General features: G+C 36.5%; 1 protein-coding gene and 1 pseudogene across 3 annotated transcripts in view; both read right to left on the bottom strand.

The window, feature by feature from the left end:
• The window catches only part of RBMS3 (RNA binding motif, single stranded interacting protein 3), a 725,478-nt gene that overhangs the window by 609,875 nt on the left and 89,818 nt on the right, over nt 1–25,785 (bottom strand). The gene's annotated exons all lie outside the window — the stretch shown is intronic.
• On the bottom strand, nt 20,222–21,905 carry LOC105810522 (annotated as a pseudogene).

Here is a 25,785-nt window from a genome sequence, read left to right as displayed (position 1 = left end):
ATTCTATTAATCAGAGAGATCAAGTTTTGTATAATATAGTTTCAAGTGATATACTACATTATGTAATTATTTAATAGAAAAAAATTAATGGAGTAACATTATTACCTCCTAGTTTAAAGGGTGCAAAGACTTCTTTTTACAAAATATAGTTGAAAACTCTAAAAATATCTTGACATACTTATATATTAATTTATATATAGCTATGGTATGTCATTCATGATAAGAATTAAAAATTATATAATATACACACACACACACACACACACACACACACACACTCATATACACAGAACAAAATCTTTCAGTGGGTACTTAATCATTTTCTGGAAGGTGACTTTTACAGTAACAATCTAGTCAGCAATGATTATTCTTGAGAAAAACCTAACCCCCAATTATATTCTTAGTTTTATTAGATAAATGTATGTTGCATTATGTGGTTATGAAAACATGGCAACTTGAGGAGTGGTTACACTTGCCTTTGGGCTGCTGAAGACCTGTGGTAAGAACAGAAAAAAGGGAGCCATCGTAAATATATCTCCTCAGTTCTCCTCCTTCTGCAGCTCTCTGCCAGAACACCTACCAGGTGCCTGCTTACAGACGTAGCCACAGCATCCGGGCTACTCTAAAAGTAAGCTTAGTGGCTTATGGCAATGTATTTGCTCATCACTGACCACAAAGAATACACCTGTCTATTTCAAGCATAGGATAGTCATTCTATGTCTGTCAAAACTGTGAAGGAAGTCGACTCTGTATTTTGGGTCTTACCATATTCGTATAAAGTGAATTTTGCCTGTTACAGAAATATAGATGCAGAAAGAGCTGTAAGATTTTTACAATACATGTAAATGAAGTTCTTTTCTATTCCAAACTGACTAAATGCACATTTGAACTACAAAATTATTTAACTATCAACATTGACTTGTTATCTTTAAATCTTGATTAATATAAGTTAAAATAATTGTTACTATGTAGTTTCCCAACTATTTTAGTAAATAGCTTTCTTACTATTTAATATTACATCTTTTGATAGACATGTGGCATTCATAAGAGTTTCTTGCTGCTTCACATCAGATTTGCGTATGTGTTTGAAACAATAAAAACTCCAATCAATTCAGTTGCTATTTGTGAGTGGTGATGGAAGAGATCCATTCTTTGCTGGAAAAGAAATATATTTGTAGCAAATAGCCACCAACTTTAGTAGAGAAAATTATTTGCACACTGAACAGGGAAACTGCCAAAGCAAAGAACAGAGCATCTGCTGTGGACAAGGGTATAATTATCTTGCTCATCCAAACACCGTTGGGCATAAAAGTTTCACTCTCTCTCTCTGGCAAGACACTCTGCTCAGACTTTTAACACAACATTATTAGCAAATAATAACTAGTTTGAAGTCCTGTCAATAACAACAGTATGTCTTTTGGACCATTTCCTGAAAAATGGAAAACAGGCTCTAATCTGATAAAATCATGAACTATTTAGGTACCAAAATGATCAAAAGCTTCATTTTTGTCCTGTCTTCGACATTTCACATACCTTCATGCATTGTTTGCCGTACACATGAGATTTTTTCTAAGGAGGAAATGTTCTATCTTTCTGGCTCTAAATTGCAATTTATTATATGTTTCTAGGAACTGTTTTCTGATCCCTAATGTTCTTTTTCCTCAGGTGATGAGATTACCATTACTTTTAGGCCACCTTTACCTCTTTTTAGAATGAAATATCAGTAGATCTTTTTGTTAGGCCAGATGGACGAGATGAAAGAAGCCTGTTTATGATAAACAGATATCAATTATCAAAGGGATGACTGCTCTTCTGACTCTGTTGTTGCCACTTCTAACATTTCTCTGGGGATTTCAACCAGAGACGGGCAAGAGACTTGAGTCTACTCATAAAACTAACAAAGAAAGGAAGGCTGGATTTCCATTTCCAATTGCTTACATGCAGTCGTTATGTAGCCTTTCTTTTAAAAGAAGAAAGGGGATAGGAATCGTGAAGCCATTGCCAATAAATGTCCTAAATAGGCAGGCCTGCTAAAGTAACACCATGCACTGTCTTTCCCAAAACTTTCCAACAGTTATCAGCAACAGCTGACAAGCACCAGCTAATTTGAAATTGTGTGTTCTCTACTGTCAACACCAGACCACACACACAGTATTGAAAAACACCCAGTGAATACCATGATTTTTCAAACAGAGGGTTCATCGTGTTCCATCTTCTCACACTTAAAAAATAATGTGTCTTTGTATTCTTTACCATTCTTTTAAGTTTTCATTTTAAAACTTTATTCTTTGGGAGCTGGGGGAAGAGGACATCAAATATTAAAATCAAGAAAAAAAGCAGAAGTGACAAGTTTCCCCAAGGTTGGTCGTACCAGACACTGGTGCAAATACATCCATCTGGGCATCTCAAGGACATATTCCCACATGAGGACCCAAGAAGAAAAGTGTCACGTAACTAACAGATGGGCTTTTCCTTGCCTAGACCAGCCTAATGGAGCTTTAGGCAATTTGCATACTAGCTGTCAGTACACGGGTGTGTATCAAGAACTTGCGGGAGGCCAAAAGAAGCCTTACGTAGCACATAGTTTCATGGCTGATTCGTGTTTGTGTTTATTTGTGCATGCTGATAGGTGACATTTGTTAGGAAGCCAGCAGTTCTGTGGCAGCACTTTGATTTTTCCTTTTGAGTTACAGGCTGCAGCAGTATAGCGTAGGTTTGAGTCAGAATAATTTTCATCTCAACGAAATACTAATACTGAAGTCTTGCTCTTTTTATTAATATTAGTGAATCGTATCCAAAATAGTATTCACATGCCTTCACTTTTTAGTATTTATGCATTGAAAATCTTGGCTCTTTTCTGGTCTTATGGTCAAAGATTTGAATGTTGAAATGTTGAGAGCTGCCTGGCTCTGGCTCAGTCTCTCTATCTGGGATAAAGAAACAGTGGCTGCCAAAACCAATGTGAACATTACACTGCTCATTAAACTCTGGAAAGTTTCAACTTTCCCCCAATCCTATAATATACCCATGATTGTGTACTGTGTACTAGAGCAATGAAACAATGCAAAAAAAAATGGCCAATTAACTTAATTAGCAACACATTATATGTCACATTTCACGCCTTGTTCTTTTGACCTTGACCACATAAATTATCTGCCACTTGGGTAGGCAGGCACGTTGGTGGCTCCAAATGAACTGCATCTTCCATAATTCATGCTCCAGTCCAGTACCTTCCCACATTAGCTCTGAGCTTGGCTATAGATTTGCTGTGACCAACAGACATTCACAAGTGTGATACAAACAGAGGTTTGATGAACACTTAACATTGGGGCTTAGTCTCTGGAGATGCTCCCTGTTGGAACCCAGCCACCATGCTGTAAGGAAATAATCCCAACAACATAATTTTCCGATGTTGATTTATTCAGATGAAATTTGGGACAATAATTTGTACTCAATGTAAGGAAGACTGTGTTAAGAGTTAGGGTTGAAACATATGGCACTGTAGCCCCAGAATATCCTGCCAGAGAGGGAGGCCACCTGGAGAGACTCTGAGGATGAGACACCACATGGAAAAGGAGGCCTGTAGAAGAGAAGAAATGTACCACAACTGAAGTGCCCCAGCCATGTTCTCAGACAACTGGAGCTATATAAGTAACCTCAGTTGGTACTATGTGCAATAGAGGCCAGCTAAGTCAGTGCAGAAAAAGTCATTAGAAAAAATATATCATTATTGTTTTTAGACACTTTGTTTTCTATTGTTACTTGTTATGAAGAAACTGATAACAGAGATAGTCAGTTTTTTAATGTAATTTTTTTCTGAGATACTGATGGACAACTAACTTGCTGTGTGACATTTAATCTGCCAGAGGCTGTTGTCTCATCTCTCCTATGAACAAGTTGAACTAGATGATCTCAAAGGTCCCCTCCAGCCCTGAGAGTCTATTGCATTCTGTACTGGGATTAAAATAAAGGTTGCTAGCATCCTGACTGCAATAGCAAGCTAATTATGCAACATCGCATCCTTAAAGAAAGGGATTTTAGGTTGGCAACCACGGTCTAATATAAATCCATCAGATAACAAAACATTATTTGTGAAAAAGGCTTTTAGCTCAGCCTTATCACAGCTGAGCATTTTGATGTAGATTCTTCAACTCTGTATTGTGTATATTCTGAAGAAAAAAACCCCAATTGTTTGGTATAGTGATTACATAATATAATAGGATGGATACTTTTCAAAAAAGCTGGGATCTACTACTGTAAGTTCATTCCATGATTTAGAAAGAAAAGATCTAAAAAGTATAATGTATCATGATGACATTAGAAAGTCTGAGATCTGTACCTATTTACATATATAAATCTTCTATGATTACAGGGTAATTTAAATGCCATTATCAAATGTTTATTTTACATCAATTAAGTGCAAAGAATAAAGTTATAATTTTTTTCTTGACCCTGAGAAGTTTTTTCCTCCTAAAGCATCACTTTTATAGCGCTATGGTGTGCCATACACTGTTCCAGACATTTTACAGATGAGGAAACCGAAGCAAAGAGAGACTAAGAGCAGAGCTAGCCTTATTATCCAAGCAGGCTGGCTCCAGATTCTGTATTTTCACCCATAAACATACTGCTTTGACTCATATTAGAAATGAGCCCAAGATCTTTTTATTTGAACCAAATTCTGACTAATTGAGCTAATTAATGACAGTTATATTAAGTGTTAAAGAATTATGTCAGAAACTCTTTAGGACTGTGAAGGCATTACCAAGAGAAAAATCAAAGACCAGCTTAAGTCAAAAGAAATCTGTCATTCTAAGGCATTTTTTTTACTCAACTTTCAAAGTCACCTATTAAAACTGCTTTCCTCTGAGTTTCATGATATTTTTTAAACATATTAACATTTATTCACTAATATTATTCCCATTATGCATATGAATTATACTATTGTTATTCAAGTTAGAATATTTATGCATAAAAATTCCAAAAGCATAATTTCATGATATTGATTTATCCAGATCAGCTTTGGAGAAAATGATTTGTATTTACTATAAAGAAGATTGTGCTAAGAGTTAGGGCTGAAATGTGAGCTATTTCATCCACAGAAGCAAGAGTGATGCTCAAACCTAACTCAATTATCTGCTAGGATAAAGAGGGAGGAGGTTGTAGAAATGTTTAAGTACCTGGCTAAATGGTTGGACCCTGAAAGCATCTTCCTGTGCTAAGATTCTTTGACTCTATATAATTTAATTATATTACCCTTATCATATAATCTGCATATTTAAACCAAATTATAAGCATATTATATCTGCCTCTACTAAGATTCCTTGACTATGTATTTTTTAATCAAATTGTGGTGAGTATATTGATAAGAAAAATAGCCCTTAGTGTTCAGCCACAGATCAAAGTGGTAAGGATGGGGACTCTGAAACCCACTGGCCAGGTCTGTACGCATGCTTCCTCAGTTGCTAGCCGTGTGACCCTGGAGAAGTTATTTAACTTCTCTGAGCCTCAGTTTCCATGTGTGAGAATTGAAGATAACAGTAATACCAACATCCTCAGACTGTTATGATGTCAAGTGAATTGAGCAGACATAAACCACTTAGAACAGTTCCTGGTATTGAGCAAGTGTGCAATACTTGTTAGTCATTATTATTATCTGTATTCTTATTTTAAAATTTATTACTGAACTGCGTTGGAGTCTACATTGGTTCTACAAAATGTATTGGATAACTTCTACATGTCAGAGCTTCACACTGGAGACACTGTCTGTAAGGAGACCAACACGTGTCTAAGTTTTAAGAATATGAGTTAGTCATTTCTTCTTGGCAATAGAAACCTGGATATAGGTAAGTGACTGTAATACAGACAGCTAATTTGATTTTTAAATTAAAAAATTCTGCCAATTTTAACTATTTCTTCACTACTTAAACGAAAACAATAAAATTTTAAAAGAATAGAATAACATTTTTCCATTCCTAACTTTAAACAGTCAACAAAAAGTAAAAATTCAGTTTAATAAAACAAAATTATTCAACTATAAGCATGTATATGAGCATATGTACACACACATATATATTTTTAAACAGTTAAGGACCTAGTGAAGGGTTATAAACAATAGTTTCTAATGTCGAGCACAGTTTTGGCTCATGATATGTGCACTATAAATATTTGCTGAAGTATTGAACGAATGACAAGGCGAAGGAGCAGAACTTAGCGAATCATGTGTAAAGAATGTTTGGCTTGATTATTCAAGGGAGTTGTCATGTGATTTAATGAGCCAGACCACCTTTCAGCCAGACATAGAAAGGGCCTTGGATTGTCATTTAGGGAATTGTAGCAGTTTGAAATAAATGCATTGCTCTGTGTCAGTTTTAAAAATTACAATCACAGCTTTTAGTTCAGATTTCATTATTAATAATCTCCTTAAAAAATCACTAAAAATATCACCCCACCATGTAATTTGTTTCTTTCACACTGATGGCACTCCTACTGTTTAAAACTAATTGCTTTTTTACATTTTCTTAAGGTCAGGCTACGCAGAATGAATTTGGAGACAGCATAACTGTGAGCTACAACTGTTTAACACATCAAGAGCAGATCACAATGCTGAATGAATATCTCCTTCAGAATCGCACCGAAGATATCTACTTTAATTTGCCTCCAGGCAAGCATCACAATGACTGACAGTGTGACTTTCAAGTTTATTAAACATAGCCTGTGTGTTTATTTGCAGCTCTCTGGAAGGCTGTCTAGAAATTATGCTCAATTTTTTAATTCAACAATTAGTATATGCAGCAGGGAAAAAAAATTATGTCTGGCTTTGGTTGGAATTTTTGTGGGGACATTCAAGTACTGTTTTAATTTATCTAATCTAATACACTTCTCACAAAATAGCAAATAAGTTCAAAAGTTGTGCAACATCTTCACCTTTTTCCAATAGTGGCAAATCCAACAGCCAAAACAACAAATTGTATTTTTTAAATCAATCCCTAGGTCACTATGTACACGTTGGCATAATGGCAAATACAGCTGAAATGGCTGCATTTTCGCCACTGCTCTAGTTGACAAATGAAGCAAACTGCTGAACAACAGCCATGCAATTTGCAGATTGAGTTAAGCAAGGGGTGTTTAAGCCAGTCTGTGTGTGTGTGTGTGTGTGTGAGAGAGAGAGAGAGAGAGAGACTCCTTCACCTAATTAGTACACATTCTCTCCTTCCCACTTTACTCGGGATACATTGTGACCACATCAAAAGTCAATGACACTGACTACCCTGATTTTCCTCAAAAACAATAAATATAGACAAGAATATTTATGGATTCAGAAGTATTGGTGAAAAAAACATTTTCTTTTCTTAGAGGTAAATAAGAATAAAGAATTCTTAAAAGCATAACCCAGCGAATAAATTTTCTGTGAATTTTTTTATATACAATGTCTACCAGTTAACATCTAAAAGCATAAATATGGTTTAACTATCTTGCAATATCTGTTTTCTCAGAGGAAGTTTTGACAATCTTAGATTCTCAGAGAAAGCATAGAGGCTTCCCCATAACTTATTCATGAACAACACCTGATCTTCTCATAAAGATCTAACTTTCTCTTAAGAAGAACTTTTAAAAATCTATCTGGGTTTGATCCAAGAATCTAAAACACATTCTACAAACATAAACCCTAGGCACAAAGTGACTAAATGCAATAATTTATCCATGGTTATTGTCACTTTTAACTCTAGGTAAATATTTTCTCTCATTTCTAGTTTTATTATCATTCATTACAATTCAGAGAGGGTGAAAGAACAGTCTAGCATTTTACTCTTTCCACAGTTAAATGCCTATCCAAGACTATATCATTTGACAATTTTTACAGTTACATTTTTGTTGCCATCTTTTCAATATGTATTTTTTCACCAGAGGTATCCGGAGAGAAGAGGAAGCTAATGTGGTCAGTTTGCAGGTACTTTGCCATCTTCAGAACTGACCTATTTGTAACTCAAAAGGCAAATTGAATATTTATCACTTAAGGCTGACTTGCCAGCTCATCATGATAATACTGCTTAGGGCAGGGGACAGGGGGTGTCACTAGAGAGTCCAGAGCTACCTAGGCAGTGATGTTCTTCGTCAGAGTAGCTAGTTAAAAAATAATAATAAAAAAAAAAAGCCTTTGACTCTGAAAATAGGGCTACAAGTCAGTGACAATGCTGCAAAAATACAGCCTGCAAACGGTTGGTTTAAACACATTCTTCATTCATTGATTTAAGTGGGACCTAACAGAGACCATTTAGATAGTAGGCTACACATATGACAAATGTCTTCTAACTAGCAAAAACAGGAGGAAATACTACCAAAATAATAATAGAATCATAGGATGCCAGCAATCATTTAGTGTGTTCCAACTTCATTTTATAAATGGGATAAAGAGGGGTAAATCACTGCCCCAAAAACAAATGGCAGAGCCAGAATGCTAAATCAGTGCTACTTGGTATGGTTCATGGATTGGTGCTACTTTGCAAACTGTGACCAGTCTGCAACAAGATCAATCACAGAAATTGAGAGTAAAGACTCAAAAACTTTTATGGCAGTTTGACACTGTCATGTCATTCAAATGTCTGATTTTATATTAGTCTGCAGGGGACTGGAAATAAACAAAAACTCAATCTTCATCTTGGATAGTCTGAGAAGCACTTTTGGAAATCAGCCCCCTAGCTCCCAGGACATTGGTGTGTCTATACCACAGTCATGTGCTTTACTCTGACCCAAATCTATTAAATATGATGATATTGCACGATGCAGTTGAGAAGTGTTGATAGCATAACATAAAACTCATTCAGAGTTCTTTTACCAAGAAGTTTCATATGGGAGAAGGGAGAAATCACTGAGCAGTTTGGGAACTCCTTAGTGTTGTCTGTCTTTCGGACAGGTTTGCATACTTTTTTAAAAAAAGTTATCTATTATAACTTATGTTATCTATTATTTTGTTAGGTTAGAAGTAGGAATAAGGGATTCGTTTCTTTATTAATAAAGATCTTTAATCTCATGTCTGCAATCACTTGTTAACAATGACAGAAAAGGAAAGAAGTGTAAAAATAATTGTTTCCCCCAACTTTAATTGCAATTTACTGTTTCATCCACTTCACAATCAACTTTCCAGAGTTGTCAACAGCCCTGGAATGTCCTTTTAGAAATCCCATTGCTGCTTCAAGTCCGATCTTCCCTGTGAGCCCCACAAAGGATTGAGCCTAAAGTAGGGGGTGCCCTTTTTACATGTCCTAGGTTAGGTTTTAATCACGCCCTGCTCATCTTCCCAGGCTGTTAAGAAGATGGTAAAGTTGACTACCCAAGTGGTTCTAGTTCTTCTGCCTAGAACCAGATCCAGTTTGGACATTCTACAGTGTTGCTTCCTTCAGCCATACCTCAAAGTGACAGAAGGTGCTTCCCGTATTTTCTCTAAGCAAGCACCTTAAATGATACCAAGAAATGCTCTATGTCATGTGTACTTCTTTCCTTTCGACCTCCCTTCCTGAACCTTAGCTTAGGCATGGCTGGCACTTTCCTGTCAAGATAAGGAAATATATCCAGCTGCAATTCTTGAAGAATTATAAGAAAGTAAGAGATGAATGATTTTTTTGTTTTCTTTGTTTTTTGCTTCTAATTTTGTAGCTTTTTTACTTGGCTTAAGAACAGGTCATATCTGAGTCATGTATGACCAACCGCTCAACCCCGGTCCCTTTTACTCTCTTATTTTAAAATATTCAAGGATTTTGTTGTATTTTTTGTTATTGCTTCAGGGCCTTGTACAAATTGCTCAGTAAATAAGGTATCAACAGTGGATAACTATACTATAAGATCATTGTGTTTTTGTCTCTCATTGTTTGGAACTGCTGAGTTACTTTGTGCCAATAAACTCTAGCTCATCATCCAACCATTCAATTTGAATTCTTCTTTGTCAACTCAGCTTGAATAATTTCTGGTGTAAAGTTCTGTGGCACAGACTACAAACATTGTGTAGAACATAGTCCCTTCCCTTGGAAAATGTAAAATCTAAAACCAGTCCAAAATCAGGAAGATGCTACATTTTGGAGTCAGGACAGGGTGTACAGGAGAGGTCTCCAAAATCATCAGGTCTTTGACCAGTTATACATCTAACCAAGAATGCTTTCTAATCAAAGGGGGAAACATTTCCAAGGTATCTCTGAAAAGATTGATACAGCTAACTCACTACCAACACTATTAGAAAAAAAAATTAAAAACGCACATCTGACAACTACTATATAATTTTACTCACATTTTTGGTTTCCAGTGTTGTAAAAACCTACATCACTGCTTAATCTGTTCACTCAAGAACCATTTATTGAACATAAACTCTGCAGGGAATACAGAAACAAATAAGACACAATCCCTTAAAATATTTTGACTGATTTCTAAGACAGGCAATTGAGCTATTTGTATATTTCGTTTAACACTATGATTCTTCTGGGGTCTTTAGTACTACCTTGAATTTTTGGTTAAAGATACTCCAGATAAGCTCTTTCTTCATTAGAATAATTTTTCCTGCACACATGCCTCCGTCTGGAGGCCATAGAATTTACACCTTTTTCAGGCATATATCCGAAAGCCTAGTCTTCAATATGTTACTAAGGACTGTTTTCATCACTGTCAGTGTAAAAAGTCAACACTGTGGCATAAAATAAAGAACAGTGAAAGTGGCAATCATCCACAAGTCTCAACAACTAACAGACGCTAGCTCGGTATCTGTGCTGTTATCTAAATTACAGTATAGGCAGCTTCACTAATGTTCTTGACATTTAAAACGCTTTACTCTGGGGCAACTTGTTCAAAACTGTCTTTCTTTAATTTGAGGCAATTTCCCCTTTTCCAGTTTTAAGAAATTAACTGTCGTAGCCATGACCACAAGATAGCAGAGAATTGTAGCAGCTGTCTGAACACTGAGCACAAAACCTTAGTACTAAAGTTTTGCTGTAAAGGGAGCTTCTCTGTTTCACAAAGTTTAAAGAAAATTAAATTCCAGTTGGGTTTTGCTTATAAGCAGTATTTGAAAGGAAGGCAGATTCCTATCCTTAATCTTCACTCAGAAGTTCCCACCTGACATTCTACACATCTGTGCTCTTTTATGACACAAAAGTGACTATCACTGTTTAAAGAAAAAAAGTCATAGTCTTGCTACATCTTTTCTTAAAACATGCCCTAGGTTTAAGTAAGCAGTAGTAAGCAGAAGCAATATTCCTTTCTGTAGCTCTGTACCAATGAGGGCATTAAATATCTTCCCATGATTAAAAGGTGTATTGTTCTGAAACCCTCCATCCTTCTGAAAAATGTTAGGCTGAAAATGCAAAGACTATCAATACAGGAGGTCTTAGTTATATTTCAAGTTGCTTTTGTAGAGGTAAACATAACAGTTTATAACTTAATTGTATCAAAGATTTGATGGTATATTACTAAAATATCTTTTGTGCCAATGTTAAATGATAAAATATAAAATTTTTGATAATTTAAAATTTAATGTGGGCTATTGGAGGTGGGGGGGGGGTGAGACCATTCTGAGTCAACTGGATTTCAGCCTGAATCACCACTGGGTTTCACTCCTTCTTACCCTATATCATACCAGCAGTTAAGATTAAGAGCTGTAATTGTATCTTGTTCTCGTTCTCTCACTTGATTTGCACTACTTCTTCTCTAACTGAGTTCAGAGCAATATTGATTCATCAAGAACTTACCCAAAAACTTTCAGTGGCTTCCAGCTATACAACGAATTGCATATATCTTTTTACCTCAGTATCCACTTATTCTCCAAACTGAACTTTCCAGTCCACAACTCTCCCGTTAATAATCCATGTTCCAGGCTCCAGGCAAAGGAATCTGCCTTGGAAATGGCATAGCTCTCTCACCATGGCCCCTACCACTTCACCCATAAAACTTAAAAACATCTGTCAAAATCCATCGTAAAGTAGAAAGTACCATATAAATTGAGGATAATTTCCTCATTTGGCCAACCAAACAGAATCCATTCCTCCATTTTGGGCTATTTATTATGCTCCACCTAGTTTAAAATTAAGTAGGGTACTATTCCCACTTGCTAATTGTAAGTTACTTGATGGCAGCTACTTTACTTTTGTTCTGTTTGTTTTCTTTCTTTTTTTTATTGTGGTAGAATATACATAACATAAAATTTACCATGCTAGCCACTTTTAGTGTACAATTCAGTGGCATTAAGTACATTTACATTGTTGTGCAATCACTATCAGCATCCTTCTTCAGAACTGTTCATCCTCCTCAACAGAAACTCTGTACCCATTAAACAATAGTTACTCCTCATTCCCCACTCCTCCTGGCCCTGGTAACCACTCTCCTATTTTTTGTCTCCCTGAATTTGACTACTCTAGGTACCTTATATAAGTGGAATCATATAATATCTGTCCTGTACCTGGCCTGTCTCACTTAGAATAATGTCATCAAGGTCCAGCCATATTGTAGCATGTGTCAGAATTCCTGTGGCATCAGTGCAGTGCTTTTGAACTCAATAGGTAGTCCATAAATAGTCTTTGAATGGGATTCAACTATTTGTCTTAGAATGAAATAAAAACAACATTAAATTGCATTAGTGGGCTTATCAAGATTTTCCCCCCAGAAGACATGGAATATAGACATGTAAAAAAAATTAATTACTGCTCTAGCTGAATATTCTGTTTGGTGCAACAACCTTTCTGCTTCTGAATCTATAAAACCTTTGCTATATTTTTGCTCCATATCTTTGAAACCAGAATTCAGCAACCTGATACGTGTATAGAATTTGATCCCTAAAGGCTCTTTCCCTGTTTATAATTCATCCATCCCACTATTAAAACAAACAAACAAACAAACACAATAGTCTCAGTAGGTATTGTTAGGTTAAAAAAATCCTACTTTTCTAATCAAGGTAATAAATTTAGCTGGCATACATCTTTGGCTTTTGTTCCTCCCCCTTTGGCTTTAGTGAAGCGTTTAACATGGGAAGAATGCAGGATAGTGATGTAATCAGGGCATGATGCTGGAGGTTCTGCACCTATTTTGAGACCATGAGGCTAAAGCCAAAGTGCTATGGGTGTCTGAAATTTTTGAGCAGTGGTTCTCCTGTGGAGTGTTTGCCTCAGCCTTCTTCTGTAAAATGCAAACAAATCTCAATTTTTTCAAGTTCCTGATAGATAGTTTTTCTTTTTCTTGTAACCAAGAGCCTGCATTTCTTAATCAGAATGCTTGGTTAAATTGTATCTAAGTCGATATATGCAAGAAACTGATTTTTGTTAAAATCACTTTCAAATTCAAGTTCTTTACAACTAAGCTGTTACTGATATGAGCCCGTGAGATGAAAACATATATAGATGTGTATCTATGTGTATTTGTATATCAATATGGAGGTAAGGCCACAACTGTTTGAGATTTGGGCTTTGTTTATTTGTTCATAGGATAACCTCGCAATTTATGAAAGGAAGTTAAAATTTTCAGGGACAAGAAAAGGGGATGAGGCAGGGCTAGATGGAGAGAAAAGGCTTGATATAAGAAGTGACTTTTCAAAGCTGGCATTCAGCCAGAAACATTGCTTGTCATTGGCAGCCTGGGAACATGGGAAATGAAAATGCATTTCTAAGGAGATCTACAAAGTCATTCATACTCACAAGCATTTCCCAGACGTACAGCAGAAAATCATAAGAAAAACACCAAAACCTTCCCCTTTAAAGCTGAGTTCAGAGAGACTAAATCACATTCTCCCCTTTGTAAATGTCCTCTTGTGTGTCAATACATCATATAAAATAGGCTGGCTGAGATTCACAGTTCTTGATTTTATTCATGCCATGTAAACATTTTTTGAGTCACTTGGCACTTGCAGCACATGATATTCTTGGAAGACGGAGTCTCATAAGCACTAAGAATACTGTTCCACCGCACACCCGTCTTGACAGTGTTTCCAGAAGTCCTATCACAAATAGTCATGATGGGCAACGGCCATGTGTTACGGCTGGAATTCTGCCAACAGGGAAGATCTGAGAAGGATCTTTTCATCTCTAATTCAGAAAAATTTTAAAATCACAAAAATAATTCTGGCTTTTGCCAACCCAAGACCTGGTTAGTATCAGTTAAAAGACTATTTTATTCACTTCAATAGCTTGTATATGATTCTAGAAAGGCCAGTTGATGAGACATTGGCCTTTAAGACCTTTTTGAGGACTAGAGAGAGAAATGGAGAGGAATTTGCCTCCCTTGTTTGTGAGCTCCCTCACACATATCGCATCCATCCTGGTCACTTCCCCAAAAAGATCTGGAAAGACTGTCTTAGAGTTGAAGAGGTGAACTCTCCAAAAAGTAAAATTAAACAAATAACATTACTGAGTAAACTGACAATATAAACAGCATGTTAGACAGCATTTCACACCCCACAAAAGCCCTCTGAATTGGTATTGCCATCACCCCAATTTGACGGATGAGGAGTCTGTGACCCAGCGAGGTTGGCTGATGATGCTCGCACAGCTACTGAGAGGTAAAGAAGGGATCTAGACTTTGCATTCTCATTAACAGCACTGAGAGTAGCTACGTGTATAATTCCCCAAAGGCCATGGAGAGATTCAAAAGTAGTCTCTCCCACATCCTTTCTTCCTTAGCACAGTGCGAACCTTGCTCATCATGGAAGCACATCTTTCACGTATTCTGTCACGGATCCTGGTCACCTGCATGCAGCTCACTTGTGGCTAAAATGGAGAGGAGCAGGGAAAAGAAGAGCTGAAAAGGGGGAAGGGGTGAAATAGAGGAACAAGATGAGAAGAGGGGTAGGAAGAGAGGAGAAGGAGGACCCCCGTGGGGGAAGAGTTTGGGACATGGCTGTCTTAGTGTTCTGCGGCTTTCCTGGAGGATTAAAGCCAGTCTCACTCCCTCATTCCAAACTAGCCAAAGACAGGGATTGCATTGAACAGGTTCAGTATAATGGTAAAAGTTGAGAACAACCATTCGACACAGTGACCATTTAAGACCAAGGCCAATTTTGTGGGTGCCACCATCACGGATTGAGAACTAATTGACTTTAATTTATGCAGAAACTTGGAATCTTAAAGAAGAATATAATCAGTCTTCAAAAGTAAATAAATTCAACTATAGACCAGAGGAAACATGTTCCTAAACCATGCTGTGCTATGAGCACTTAAGTAGATATCTAAGACCATGTAGCCAGAAGCACAATGAATGGAAATTTTCCATACAACATACAAACTTATAACCTGCCATGTCAATCTGGCAATCGTGTATATAGAAACATGCATTTAAAGAGCATCAGTTGGTTAAATCCATCTGTAGTTCTCCCTTTATAAAATGATTTGAAGTGCATATTGAATTTGTGTTCCTAACACATATGGGGCACAGACATTTGAAAATGAACGATGCACAACTTCATTATTAAACACTCAGCAGGCTTCAAAGACAACTGCATTTCATTAATAATAAATAATAAAAATGAAAATGCAGTAAAATATTATCATATCAAACACCTCTGTATTGCTATTTTTATGCACAAAACATCTTACCTTCCCAAGAGACTAAGTCCCTGCCTGATTGTAAGTTAGGTATTTACTAAAGAAAACAAACTCTTTCAGATGAATCAAATAAACAGAGCCTCAACTACTGTGTCTCATTATTTTAAAAAGTCTTCTACTTGGAAATAATTTCAAATACAGAAAAGTTACATGAATAGTACAAAGAATATTCAAGAATACCCATATGTCCTTTCCTAGATTCACCCAATACATTTTGCCCCATTTGCTTTAAAATTTGCTGCTCTCTCTGTCTAGATCCATCTATCTGTCCATCTAGCTATCTTAAAACATTTTTTTTTCCTGAACTATCCAAGAGTAAATTGGTAAATCATGGGACTTTATCCCTAAGCACTTCAGTACAAATTTCCCAGGAATAGGGATAGATATTTATATGACTATAGTATAGTTATCAACATCAGTAAATATAACATTGATAAAATTATCTAGAGTCAATACTCCAATTTTGCCTTGTAACCACACAATGACCTTACTAGCATTTTCCCCCTACAATACAGAATCCAGTCACAGTGTATTTAATTATTATGTCTCTTTAACCTGGAACATTCCTCGGTTTTTCTTTGTCTTTTGTGACATAGGTATTTTTGAAGAATACAGGCTTTTTGTTTTGTTTAAGAATGCTCTTTATTTGGGATTCATGTAATGTTTCCTTGTGATTAAATTCAGTGTATGCATTATTCCTAGCTGGGACATACATAAGTTATTAATATATTATGTCCTCAAGGAATCACATCCATAGGTATATGACGTTTGCCTGCCCTTCCTTGCTGATGTTGATCACCTGGCCAAAGTGTTGTCCAAATTTTCCACTGGGTAATTACTTTTTTTTTTTTTTTAGCTTGCAGCTAATAAGCAATCTATTAAGATATACTTTAAGATTATGCAAATATCTTGCTCATCAAAATTTCCTAGATTTACCATCCATTGATAATTCTTTACTTTGATTTCAATATGATGATTTTCCAATTATGGCCTCCCTCCATATTTAATGTACCTGATTATTTGTCTCATTATTTAATTGGAAAAAAGTGGTGGGGCAGAAAAGATGCTCAATATTGTCAGAGAACACTTTATTGCTCAGTAGCAATTCAATTATAGACAAGGAACTGACCTTCTTTGAATCTAAATTTTATCATTACAATGATGCCAACAATATTTTTGAGAAAATTAAAGCAATGATTTATTTGAAAACAATGGACATATGTTCACTGCTTTTGGAAGTAGAATATTTTATAAAAATTAAAATGTTATTAAATATAGGTATTTAAATGTTTGTAGTTGCTATGCTAACAATGAGAAATGTCATTGCACTTTCCAGGTTTAAGAACACTTTGACATATATTCACTTATTTTCACCTAACAAGAATGCTGTGATTTAGGTAGAACAGGTATTACCCCCACTTTACAGATGGGGATTTGAACCTAAGTATTTCTTGTAACTACTGCCCCGGTGTTTTTCCAATACCCTACATGCCTTTACACAAATACATACACAATACGCACACAAATATACATATGTACTCAGATGCACATCCATATATTTACCATCAACATGCAAGCTAATTATAGAAGTTTGAGACGGGACAATTCCAATGGTGATTACAAAAATTTGTTGCAAAAAATGGCTAGTAACAGAGAGAAGTGGGTTCCTACGATAACTGGTTCCTGATGCTTTTCTCATTTGAACTAGAAAATGGTAATAAGGATTTGAAAATAACATGCATTCTTCTTTACAGATTGATGTACAACCCAACATACATACAACTAAACAGAGTAATATTGGGAGGTTGGGAGTTTGGGTGGGGATAGGGGCTGGAGCGGCAGTTTGTAAATTTAAGTAGGGCGGTCAAGGTGGACTTGAGTGACAAGATTACATTTGAACAAAGTCTGAAGGAAGTGCAGCTATCTGAGGAAAGAGCACTTCAGACACAGAAGGAATAGACAATGCCAAAGAACAGAAGCAAGGCCATGTTTGAGGACCACCAGCAAGGAGGCCACTGTGGCTGAAGCAGGATGAAACAGGAAAGTAACAGGAGATGAGATGCAGTCAAAGAGGTGGTGGGGGACAGGGGAGATCATGGAGGGGCTTAAAGGCCAGTATGAGGACTCTAGAAAGTCACTAAATGGTTTAGGGCACAGGAGTCACATGACCCGACTTACATTTTAATAGGATCAGTAAGATTGATGTTTTCATTTTATATGACAAGCCTTGTTTTGCTAAATATAATACTATCAAATGGGTACCTGGATAGCTCACTATCTACTAGTCATTCTTATTATCTCCTTATCCTGATGGTTTTCCATTCCATAATAAAATTAATTTAATTAATTGTGTTTGTGTGTGTAAAATTTGGAATATATACCTCTTAAACTATCTCTGTCAGAATTCTTTAATTTTTAAACATTCTTCTCTCTTTACCCACAATAATTTCAAAAGGCCCATTCCTTTCTTTACTACTTTATACTGTATTTATTTACATATTGCTATCATATCCTGGATCATGAGTTCCTTGAGGGTAGTCCCATGCATCTTTTAATTCTCAGAATACAAATTAGTTTCTGGGTCACAGAATGGGTCTCTACAATGCTAAATGAATGACTATACAGAGAGATGGGTTATGTCTGTACATAAGCTCACACAGTATATTACAAGTCATAGAAAAAGTTCAATTAAAATACCTTGATGTTACAAAAAAATAAACCAAATTGCCTTGAGAATTGTCACTGAATAACGATAAATTTTAAATCAACTTTCAGGTTTTGTAAGAAATAAGGAAAATTCACCAATGAAAAATTTTAAGAGGTTCATTTTTTTCTGAGGCAGCATTAGAATACAAAGTGACAGAAAGCTTAATATATTCCCTTGTACATATAAATATATTTTGGAAGTTTACAATTCAAAGTCTTATAATAAAAAAATGTGGGTCATACCCTTGGGATGCTAAAACATCGTTTCATCCCCATCTGAGTATTGATTTTCAAAGATGTAGCTTCACCTTTGTGGTGCAGTTTTCACATATATACCAGGAAAAGTTTACTCATTGTTAAAGGAATCTGGGGAAATGGTGGCTCTTTCATAAAAAGGAGAAAAAAAATGTCAGCAGGGTGAATTTGACCCTGAGCTTTGGAAGAAAAATTATAATAGGGAGAAGACAAGCCTTCTCTTTTGGTTTCTTTGCAGACACCATGCCATCGTGCAATGCTTTGATGGGCAACTGCAGAAAAGTGATGCCTGGCATGACCTCTTTCCACCTGAGCAAACACAGCAGTGGATTCTCTGTTACCCTTGCCATCATATGTGTACAATTACGACTGATCACATTAAGGCAATTCATATATGGAACAATTCCTTCACTGTGGCAGCATGGTCTGTAGCTTAAAATATTTTGTTATCTGTAATTTTGAAGAATTCCTCACAAGAATATTATCTCCTAAGCAAAGGTTTAAAAGCTTTATGGAGGACAGTATCAAATTATGATAATTAGTAAATGGGATGAATTACATTATATTTCATTTATTCATTCATTCACTTTGCAACTATTTTGCACATATTTATTGAGTGACTCCTATATTCCAGACATTCCACTTGGATATAGTGATGAAAAAGACAAAGTCTACTCTCATGAGTGATACTTTCCAAGTGTATGAGACAGAGAATACACAAGTAAGCAAAAAATAAGATTATTTCAGGTATCGTAATATGCATACCCATTTGGTAATATTTTATAGCCCACCTAATCTTTTATTTTTTTTCTATGTTTGCTTAATTCAACTTTATTTATCAAGGCTATAATTCATGTATTATGTTAAACATTGATCTCATTTAGGTGTCAATGAGTTGCATAATTTTATTGATTTATATTCCTATATTTAGTTTTACAAAAAATAATTATATATGTGATATATATATATACTCCTTTTCTATTCACTCTTTTATCTTAAATAAATAGATTTTCAACAAAACAAAATTTCATTAAGGAGAATAACTTCATGGAGTACTCTACTTTACAATTCCAGAATGATAGTTTCTGATATTTTTATATTCCTGGGTCAGTGAACATTTGCTCTTAGGGGTTGTCAATTATTCAATGTTGTTCATCCCACTTTACAGATAAGAAAGTAGAGACTGCAAAGTTGATGTGAATGTCTTTTTCCAAGAATCTGAACCATATATCTCTCTCTTTCTTGACCCTTCCCATATAACTTTCACAAACATAATTTGGGTCACCACCTGATACCAGATTAAAACAGTACTCTACTCTAGAAAAGTTCTACGCTAAAAGCTAATATTATATCACTGACAATAATAACTTTTTAAGTTGTGTCTTTCCTCATAAACTCTCACCAATCAAAATCTCAATCTCCTTTCTACCCTTGTTTTAGTTCAATTTATTAATAGTAAAGCCACAAAGATTTTCTCTCTTTTCTTTGATTTTTTTTTTCTGGATTCTTAACACTTGCCCTACCTGACTTGTGGTATCTATTTTCTTTCAAGGTTGTCTTTCATTTCTTCTCTTTCTCAGTATTTCTTCACATCTTTCAATGAATTACCTGTCTTTGCCATGCTTGTACTGGATGACATTTCACCAGTTATTTTCAAATATATTTGAAGTTATTTCTTGAGCCAAATTTTTATTTGTTCATCTCTTGCATTTGAAGAATTCTTCAACAACATTCTTGGCCTGAGATTCTTTGCCATAGAGCTTAACTACTACACAATTGCAACCAACCGTTTTATGGGGTTTTTTCTCTCTGTCAGTTGCTACTTTCTTATCATAATTAACCTTAATTGTCTTGATTTGGTGTTCAGCACAAAGGGCCTCCACCAACTTGACATACATGGGCTCATCACAGTTGGATGCAAGCACACAAAGATGGGCTTGGCACCGTCTAAGGCTTTGGCAGCTTCCTGAATCCCATGTGCTAGGCTATCCTGGATGGGGGGGTGGTCTTCAGCACCTATTATAACGCAGTGTTATCATCCATTACACCTCCAGCAGCAACACCTTCTTCGGCCACATGGTGTGTTACAGGTAAAGCCCAGTCTTAAACACAACTGAGCCTCCGCCTCCTTACAACTCAAGGAATGTTTAACAAATGTTATGAAGTGGGATGGTATGATTGAAACTCAGCTTATCAGGCAATTTAGGAAATGCTAGTTTAAAGACATTTTAACAGAGTTCTTTACTGCAGTACCTCTCAGAACCTACAATATACTAATGTACTCTGTGGCTCTCCAAAATGGTGGTATATGTACATTACATTTCATAAATTCAAAGACATGTCTTTTTATTTTCCTACAAATAAACTTTGATATGAAGATGCTTCTTGTAATCAAATCACAGTTTAATTGATAGCATTTTTTCTTAACAGTACATTAAAACATAGTCTATACTATAATCAAGGGCATCTTAGATTTAGTGATATACATTAATAGGCAGTATCTGCCAAGCTTATTTGACTAGGGAACTTTTTTTTAATCATAAAATGTCTCTTTAGCTATGTGGTAATGAAACGATTTTTTAAAAAAATATTGTGTCAAAACCATATTTCCCTATTTATTTTAGAACAGTAACAATTTTTGCTGAAACTGGAAATCCCCAAGCTATCTACAAAGGCAGGGGTTTGGGGAGGGGGATTCCAGCAATCTTCAATTTTTCAAAAGAATTTTAAAAATATCCCATAACTCTGTTACTCATTCAGAATGGAGTTTAATATAAAGCTATACAAACGTCAATCAAAACTTTATTTTTTTTTTTGCAGGGGTGGTACCAAAGGGTCTTGTAGGAGGGGTCCTTTAAAACCTCTCTAATTTCCATCAGCACACTTACCAGCTATCAATATCTACCAAAGCCATCACAAACAAACATACAATCTGAGTCAAAAGAGTGTGCTGGCCACTCTCAGTAGCAGTCCCCCACCCTTCCTTCCACCAGCCAGCAGTCCCTAATCCTTACTCCCAGCCCTAGGAAGCAATTCTGGAGCCATCACTAATACGGACTTAACCTGCCCATAGCGGAACTTCCAAACAGCAGCTCCTGATGAGACAAACAAAACTAAACCACAACTTTCACTTAGTGGACAAGAGTAAAGGCTGCAACTATGCAAACAGGCTGGGGTTACTGCTGTTGTTTTATTTGGTACCCACTTCCCTAGTCCCAGTCGGTGTCCGTCACACAGAGAACTTTAGAACAAAGGAAGGCACTTTGCTAAGCATATCTGTCATTATCCAACTCAATGTAAAATTCATACTTTAGCCAGATGGGAGATGCTGAATCAAGACAGTGAGTAGGACTTACACTGCCTGGTAATCTGACTGACCATGGAGTCTGAATGTACTTAAGGATGCCCAGTCCACAAATAAATTATGCCTAAGGATGTTCAGTGGGTTGTGCATGTCCCTGAACAGTCCAGTCTCTGGGATAAAACACTTGCTCAGGTATTTTAACATCAGTGAACAGGCAGCAAATGCAGAGCCAAGTGCAGTTTTGTAGTTAAAATGTAGCCTTTCCCCCCATTTTTTTCTTCATCAAATTTGTAAACTCGTTTTATGAGAGATTGGGATCTCTGTTATGGCAATCTCAAGGGTGGGATGTTTTAACCAGAAAATAAAAAAAAAGCCAAGCTAATGGCAAAGAAGAGAAATGAAAATTCATGGCTAAGAAACATCCCTGGACAATCAGAGGGGAAGAAAAGATAGCAAGACCTGGATCTTTTTGTCCATTTTTATTTTTTTCCTGTCTAAAGGGAGTGTCAAAATGATTCTACTGTTATTACTTCACTATTTTTCCTAAGGTAGGATACTTTTAAATTTAAAAAAAAAATCAAGAGAGGACTTAATTTTTAGTTAAATGTTATCCCCTTGTACCCAATTCCTTCCAAATGCTCAGACCAATATTGCAGGAAACTGCCCAATGATGTATCTGCAAGCTCCTTCTATAGGGAAGAAATGGTATCTTGTTGTAACAGAAAAAATTTGCCAGCCCATAGTTGGGGACAGGGTGAGTAGTCAGGAACAAAATGGTATTTATTCAACGTCAAATTCTCTAATTACAGGGGCCTTCCTGGAAAGCAAACCTTGGGTTAAACATTACAGTGATAAAAAAAGATAAACAGTCAAAGTTAAGCTCATATTCTTTTAGTCAGTCAGTTATTCAGGCAACAAATACTTATTTTGCTTCTGCTATGTGCCATGTACTCTTCTAAGTACTAGAAATCTGGCAATGAGCAAACATTTACACCTTTCTGAACCTACATTCTATTACAGAGAGTCAGACAACAAACAAACTGTCTATCTTGAACAATTTTAGAATATGGAAACAAAGCAGGTAAAGGTATATGGAAATCTAGAAGAGAGGAGTTATATACATGTATTTTATACACACACACACATACGTACAAATATACATAAACATATATATAGTTTTGCTGGGGAAGTTCTCTCTGGTGGGATGACATCAGAGACCTGAGTAAATGAACCAGACAGTTAAATGAGGGTAGGGATGGCAGTGGGGAGGGTTGGGGTCCTCTTATCACAAGAAATTGGTAAGAGGCCAGCATGGTTAGGATGCAGTAAATTAGGAGAGAGGAAGAGGGTAAGACAGAAAAGTAGCAGGGTCTTGAGGATGTTTATAAAAACTTTTTTTTTTTTACTTGGAATGAGATGGAAAACTTTTGGAAGTTTGGGGGCAGAAACATGCCATGAATTTACATATGTTTAAAAAGGCTTACTGTGGCTGCAGGGTGGAGAACAGATAACAAGGAAGCAGGAGTATAAGCAGGGTTATCAGTTAAAGAGGTATTGCAATAATATAGGCAAGCAATTATGTAGGTTTGGGCGAGGATTATGGTGATGGAAATGGTGAGAAATGGTCAGGCGGAGCCATTAATATTTGCTGACAAATTCTATGTGACACATGAGGGAAAAAAGAGGAATGAAAATTTTAGCTGAATCAACGAGAAGGATATAGGTTGCCCTTTATTTTGATTGTAAAAACTGAAGGTACCGCAGGTTTTGGGGGAAGTGATGACTTGTTTTGAACATGTTAACGCTGGAATTTCCACTTAACATCCTAAATGGAAATGCTAACTTTCAGTTTGCTGTAGGTCTGAAGTTTAGCTCAGAAGTTAAGCTTAGAAATATAAATTTGAGAATTATCAAGATATAGATGATATTGAAAGATGCAAATTTAGATGAGCTCCCTAAGGAAATGAGTAGGGATGAAGACATCCAGAGATCCAAGGCCCAAGCACTGGAATGCTCTAACATTGAAATAAGGGAAAACCAGCCAGGGAGATTGAGAAGAAGCAGCTGTTGAGCTAGTGAGGAACACCAGAGAGAACGGTGACTCACAATCCCAATTTTGAGAAAGAACAGTTGATCAACGGTGTCAAATGTTGTCAAGATTTAAAAGTAAAATGAGAAATGCGTGGTCCATTGGACGGGGCAACATACAGATCTTTGATGGTGCTGATAAGAGTCATTTTGCTAGAGTAATGGAAACGAAGACATGCTTGGAATAGCTTCAGAGAGAATGAGAAGAGAGGAAGTGGAAACAGCAAGTAGAGACTTCTCCTTTATGGAGTTTTGTTTTAAAATGGGGCAGAGAGATCAGGCAGTCATTGAAAATGAAATGCAGTTGAGAGTTTTCTTTCTTTTTTTCTTAAGAGAAGATACATGTGCGTATGCTGATAAAAATAACTCAGTTGAAAGAGCAAAAATAATCGATGGTGCAGGAGAGTGACGATTGCTGCTTTATATAGGAAGGAGGGCATGAGACCCAGTGCATGGGTGGAAAGATGACACTGATGATTCATCCACAGTAACAGGAAAGAAAAAGAGTATAAGGATACAGATGCTGGTAGTTTGGAAGAGTTGGAAGATGTTGTAGTGGGACCATTTTGAAGTTCTCTTTGGATTGTTTCTATGCTTTCAGTGAAGTAACAAAGTTATCAGTTGGAATAAATTTGGAGCTGGAGAGAGGAGAGAAAGTACAAATCATTCATCTAAGGAAGTGGGAGAATGAATGGACCAGAGAAATATAATATTAATAGGTTGCGTGGTAGCACTTAGCGCTCACTTGAGAGTAGTAGTCATAACGTTAGAGTGGGAACAGTCAGCATGGTAGACTGTTTTTCTCCAGCCCTGTATAGGTGTATGTAGGTAAAAAAAAGAAGAAGAAGACATCCAGGATTAGGGTTTTACCAGAGTGGCTCAAAGGAGAGAGAGAGAGGGACACAAAAGTTTTTACATGTGTATTCAAGAGAATAATAATGACTTTCCTCGGAATCTAAGCAGAGTATGGAGGAAAGTGAAAGCTTGAGGAGAATGAATGGCAAAGAAAAAATAATAGAAATAATGGCTCATAGTTCCTAAAGATTAAAAAAAAAGTGTTGATATCAGAATACGCAAAATACTGAGCTGCAAAAATAGGAAGAAGTAACCCAAGAGTAAGATGCCAGAGGATGGGATTATGGAGGGATTTTAGTAATTGGTAATGACAGAGTTTACGTTATGGCCATTACAGGAGTGGCTGAGGTAGGACAGAAATAAAAATCATTGGAGGAGAAGAGGCCAAAGAACTGAGAGGCCAAGGTACTAAAATCACCAAGAATATGGCAGGATTAGTAGAGGATGCAGTGAGTAAAGTAAAGAGAGGTTGTGGGTGACATGGTTTAAAGACGCATGAGATTCATAGATGGAGGTCTGTACAGAACATGAAGTGAGAATTATCTGGAAATGGCAAGGAGGAAGGCCCACTGGCACCTGCAGGTACATTTCCCCAATCTGAGGTGGCTTTAGGGAAAGCGGTGTCTTCTGCAGTATCCAAGCTTGAATTTCAGTGAGAAAATGAAAGCAAGAGTTCAGGAAAAATTCAGGATACAAGAGATTTTCTATATGACTGTGAGTTCCAGAGGGCCCAGGGGAAGGGGTTGGTTGTGGGGTCAGAAAAGGGAGTGGACAGGCCGGGCGCGGTGGCTCACGCCTGTAATCCTAGCTCTCTGGGAGGCCGAGACGGGCGGATTGTTTGAGCTCAGGAGTTCGAGATCAGCCTGAGCAAGAGCGAGACCCTGTCTCTACCAAAAATAGAAGGAAATTAATTGGACAGCTAAAAATATATATAGAAAAAATTAGCCAGGCATGGTGGCGCATGCCTGTAGTCCCAGCTACTCGGGAGGCTGAGGCAGAAGGATCACCTGAGCC

Source organism: Propithecus coquereli, unplaced genomic scaffold (genome assembly GCF_000956105.1).
Source record: "Propithecus coquereli isolate 6110/MARCELLA unplaced genomic scaffold, Pcoq_1.0 Scaffold214, whole genome shotgun sequence".
Taxonomy (NCBI): domain Eukaryota; kingdom Metazoa; phylum Chordata; class Mammalia; order Primates; family Indriidae; genus Propithecus; species Propithecus coquereli.
The sequence above is the reverse complement of the archived record's forward strand: the minus strand, read 5'-3'. Positions and strand labels throughout refer to the sequence as shown.